General features: G+C 39.0%; 1 pseudogene; it reads left to right on the top strand.

Moving 5' to 3' along the window:
* The window catches only part of LOC107566577 (SH3 domain-containing RING finger protein 3-like), a 147,396-nt pseudogene that overhangs the window by 44,653 nt on the left and 97,111 nt on the right, over positions 1-5,632 (top strand).

Raw genomic sequence — 5,632 nt, forward strand, 5'->3', positions numbered from 1 at the left:
GTTTATATCTCGCAATTCAGTTTATCTCGCAATTCTGTGTTTATATCTCACAATTCTGTTTATATCTCACAATTCAGTTTATATCTCGCAATTCAGTTTATATCTCACAATTCTGTTTATATCTCACAATTCAGTTTATATCTCGCAATTCAGTTTATATCTCACAATTCTGTTTATATCTCACAATTCAGTTTATATCTCGCAATTCAGTTTATCTCGCAATTCTGTGTTTATATCTCACAATTCTGTTTATATCTCACAATTCAGTTTATATCTCGCAATTCAGTTTATATCTCACAATTCTGTTTATATCTCGCAATTCTGTTTATATCTCGCAATTCTGTTTATATCTCACAATACTGTTTAAATCTCACAATTCTATTTATCTCGCAATTCTGTTTATATCTCGCAATTCTGTTTATATCTCACAATACTGTTTAAATCTCACAATTCTATTTATCTCGCAATTCTGAGTTTATATCTCACAATTCATTTTATATCTCACAATGCTGTTTGTATCTCACAATGCTGTTTGTATCTCACAATTCTGTGTTTATATCTCGCAATTGTTTATCTCGTAATTCTGAGTTTATATCTTGCAATTCTGTTTATATCTCGCAATTCTTTTTGTATCTCACAATTCTGAGTTTATATCTCGCCGTTCTGTTTATATATCACAATTCTGTTTATATCTTGCAATTCTGAGTCTACATTTTGCAATTCTGACTTTATATCTCAAAGTTCTAGAGTTTATATCTTGCAATTCTGAAGTCTGAATAGTGAGATATTTTATCTAGTGGCGATAAACCAGCTTCCATAGTCCCCTGTCTGTCCTGTAAGGCTGTGTCCTGATTGCGGTGTGATTTGCACTGCTCTATATATGCAGCATCTATAGTGTAGTGTCCAGTCAGGCTCAGCAGGTTTAGGTCTGATAACTGCCCTCGTGTGTCTCTGGATCCAGATGGATTGAGCCGCAGGAGAACTGCTCAACCTAGACTGCTTTACTGTCAGAGTCAGGAGTGTTTAATTCAGTGGGCAGACGCTTACATTTTCAGAAATACTGTTATTAAACGAGCAACTGGTAATCTGTAACAGGCTGCTGATGAGAACAGATCTTCTGCCCAAAAATGTGTTACATTCTCTGTTCTTCTGCGTTCTTTTGTTTTCTGTTTTTTTTGTTTCCTGTTCTTCAGTTTTTCTGTTCTTCAGCATTCTCTGTTTAATGTTCCTCTGCATTTGTGCGTCTCTGTTTCTGTATTCTCACTGAAGCACATCTGACTCCAGCGTGCCGTTATCACGGGTTCAGGAGGGGTTTTTCACCTGCTGCTGTCAGACAGGTCGATGCTTCATTCTCCTCATCCTGCCGCACACAATCTCACCTCAGACTATTAGTCCTGACAGGAGTGACGAAACGGCCTTTTCTCTCATGAATGTTCTCAGCAGCATTAGCATCAGATGCCTGTAATGTCTTGTTCTGTCTGATTTCACAGCACTCAATCTATAATGACTTACAGGGACAAAGACTGTGAAAACAACAAAGACGATGCATCAGAAAGATGTGCTTCTTTGTTTTATTTTGCACTAACTGTCCATGTGACTCATTATGTTCAGATTCAGATCCACAAGAATCAGTTATTTGATAGAATCAGTCTAAAGAATCATTCACGGAATGAGCAGTTATGAATCGGTTGAGTCGGTTCAGTTTGGACTCGTTTAATATATAATTCCAGTGAGAGATGGACATCCGGGATGGCGTGTCCTCTGTGGCGTCTGGTGTGTGTGTGTGTGTGTGTGTGTGTGTGTCTGTGGACGGCAGATAAAGCATGTGCTGTCATGAAGCTCTCGCTCATAATGCTTCACCCACTGACTCTGTTAATTGATCACAGTGTGAAGCTCATTTCCAGTTTCCTTCAGCGATTCCCCACAAACATGAGCACAACAACACTCATCTGACACACTACAGCGAGGACAGATCTGATGAATATTCATGATGGGTGATGGTGAATTAACCCTAAAAGGGGCAACGTATCCTGGGGGATACAAACATTTGAGCGGCTGTGGGGAGAAGCAGTGATAGTGTAGGTCTCATTTCTTGGTTTCATGTTTGTAGTGAATATTTAGATATATTGGCTTTGTTCATTGTGATAGTGATGTGTTTTTATTCATCCTTGAAATTCGTTAAAACTTGTTCTATGTTTCTTCCTCGTCTTGTGAGAATGAACGATTTTAATAGTCTCTATTTCTGTAGATTGTTTGAATGATATCAATTCATCTCTGAATCAGAGTTTGAAATGATTTACCGAAATGAATCAAACTGACCAAACTATTCTTTATGTATTCAAATGTTTTAGTTAAATATCTGTAGATCAGTATTGTTGTTTATGACTATGTGTTGTTATATTGGTGCGTGGACAATGAAAAGGATTAAATATGAAATATTGGTGTATATGAATGAAATATTTCAATAGGATTCTTCATCTATTTGTTTAGCGAAAAACTGTGTGAAAGCATGCCTTGATTATTTGAACTAGATTTTTACTGTTTTACTTGAAGCATTTTGAATCTACTTGATTTCAGTGAACAATTGAGTCAAATTATGCTCTGATTGAAGAGAAATAATAATCATATTGGGGAGTTTTAGGGCCAATGCATATTGTTAAAAAATGTGGGTGAGTAAGGTTATAAGTGTTTTTGAAAAGTCTCTTCTGTTCACCGAGGCTGCATTTATTTGACCAAAAATACAGTAAAAACTGAAATATTATTAGAATGTAAAACAGCTGTTTTCTATGTGAATATGTGTTAAACTGTAATGTATTTCTGTGATGTGCAGCTGTATTTTCAGCATCATTCCTCCAGTCTTCAGTGTCACATGATCTTCAGAAATCAGTATAATATGCTGATCTGCTGCTCGAGAAACATTTCTGATTATTATCAATGTTGAAAACAGTCGTGCTGCACAATATTTGTGTGGAAACTGTGATGCATTTTATTTTTCTGGATTCACAGATGAACAAAGTTCAAAAGAATAGCGTTTATTTGAAATAGAAAGCTTTTTTGATCAACTTAATGCGTCCCTGTTGAATAAAATAATTAATTTCTTTCAAAAATAAAAGCTTACCCTGAACTTTTTGTTCGCTGGTAGTGTTTACATTGAATACTGATTTTTCTTCAGCTCTATCGACAGGCCCTAATTACATCTTATTTCTGTGATGTGTGATGGTTTTCTGAAGGTTTCTATCATCATTCCTCTGAATATTTTCCATGTTTGCAGATGATTTCCAGCAGACGGTCGGTCATCTGCTCCAGAGAGCCTTTGTTCATAGACACATCATAGAGAAGGGTTATTAATAATTCATATGCTCTGTGAAAACATCGAGCGCTTGTGAACCCAAAGCCTGATATTCATCATCTGAAGCGGTGTTGAGTCTGTGCAGGTCAGCGCTGGACGTTTGAGAGCTGCAGACACAAACACGTCACTGTCGCTGATTCACACCATGAGCTTCTCTCTGATTCACTGATGAATCAACTCATGGGAATCATGAGGCTCTGGAAGATTCGTTCACGAGCATAGCTTCTCTCTGAAGTTTGACGAAGACAAACAGAATCAGTGATCAGAAACCTCTCTGATGTTTACACACACACACACACACACAGCCTCTCACAGATGCAGCGGTTTTTATATAAATGTTTCTTTAGCTTTTCCAGATTTCGCTATATTAATGAGGACATTTACAAATATTTGTAATTATTTAAATGCACACAGCTTCTGGTTTCAGATAGGGCCTACTTCTATTTATTTTAGCTGCACAAAAACAGTTTGTTATGCTGCTTGATTTTGCAAACACTATTTGTTATATTATTTTATTTTAAAAATGATAAAATTATAAAAATAATAAAATGAATGAAATATTATTTTTGGATAGGCTTTTTTATTTTTTATTTCTTAATTTTATTTTGAATACAGTAAACATAAAATGTTATTCTATTTAAAATGTTTTAAATAAAAAAGTTAAATTATATTATTATTATTTTAATTTTTTGTAAATTCATTGGTGTTTTATATATAGTATAAAGTAATTATGAGTTCATTTGTATTTTTGTATAATCCAGTGAATGATGTATGACTGCGACACACATCAGTTCTGCATTAATGCAGCCGTAGTGGTTAACACATTTCTACCAGCACTAGTTTTCCAGCACTTTTCTCTGTTGTTGTCTTTGTTCTTCAGCTGCATCAACACTTCACAGGTGTGCATCACAGCTCTGTGTAATGAAGCATGGAGCACTTGAGCTGCTGGACGTGTGTGTGTGTGTGTGTTTGTTTTTTGGCCGGTATAACGGCACACAATCTCAGTGTCCCGGTCAGATAGTTTCTCACATGATCGTATCACACTCTTATGTTTAAGCATCTTTGTCTAGATTGCATCTCTGATAATTCATCAACTTCATCATGTGCGCGGTTCAAGTTTGACTGTGAATCTGATGATTAAGCGCTGAGTTGTTGCCTGAACTGATAGACTTTCCTACTGCCGTCTGTCTATCTCTCCATCCGTTTGTCTGTCTGTCTGTCTATCTGTCCGTCCTTCTGTCTGTCTGTCTGTCTGGCCGTCCTTCTGTCTGTCTGTCTGTCTGTGTGTCTGTCTGTCTGTCTGTCTGTCTGTCCTTGTGTCTGTCTATCTCTCTGGCAGTTGTCTGTCTGTCTGGCCGTCCTTCTGTCTGTCTGTCTGTCTGTCTGTCTGTCTGGCCATCCTTCTGTCTGTCTGTCTGTCTGGCCGTCCTTCTGTCTGTCTGGCCATCCTTCTGTCTGTCTGTCTGTCTGGCCATCCTTCTATCTGTCTGTCTGTCTGTCTGTGTGTGTGTGTGTCTGTCTGTCCGTCCTTCTTTCTGTCTGTGTGTCTGTCTGTCTGTCTGTCTGTCTGTCTGTCTGTCCATCCTTCTGTCTGTGTGTCTGGGTGTCTGTCTGGGCATCCTTCTGTCTGTCTGTCTGTCTGTCTGTCTGTGTATGTGTCTGTCTGTCTGTCCGTCCTTCTTTCTGTCTGTGTGTCTGTCTGTCTGTCCTTCCTTCCTTCCTTGTGTCTGTCTGTCCATCCTTCTGTCTGTCTGTCTGTCTGTCTGTCCGTCCATCTGTCTGTCCTTCTTTCTGTCTGTCTGTCTGTCTGTCCATCCTCCTGTCTGTCTGTCTGTCTGTGTCTGTCTGTCCATCCTTCTGTCTGTCTGTCTGTCTGACCATCCTTCTGTCTGTCTGTCTGTCTGTCTGTCTGTCTGTCTGTCTGTCTGTCTGTGTGTCCGTCCGTCCATCTGTCTGTCCTTCTGTCCTTCTGTCCTTCTGTCCGTCATTCTGTCTGTCTGTCCATCCTTCTGTCTGTCTGTCTGTCCTTCTGTCTGTCTGTCTGTCTGTCCATCCTTCTGTCTGTCTGTCTGTCTGTCTGACCATCCTTCTGTCTGTCTGTCTGTGTGTCCGTCCGTCCATCTGTCTGTCTGTCTGTCTGTCCGTCCTTCTGTCCGTCATTCTGTCTGTCTGTCCATCCTTTGTGTGTCCGTCTGTCTGTCTGTCTGTCTGTCCGTCCTTCTGTCCGTCATTCTGTCTGTCTGTCCATCCTTCTGTCTGTCTGTCTGTCCTTCTGTCCTTCTG

This window comes from Sinocyclocheilus grahami, unplaced genomic scaffold (genome assembly GCF_001515645.1).
Source record: "Sinocyclocheilus grahami isolate Dianchi unplaced genomic scaffold, SAMN03320097.WGS_v1.1 scaffold1085.1, whole genome shotgun sequence".
NCBI classification, from domain to species: Eukaryota; Metazoa; Chordata; class Actinopteri; order Cypriniformes; family Cyprinidae; genus Sinocyclocheilus; species Sinocyclocheilus grahami.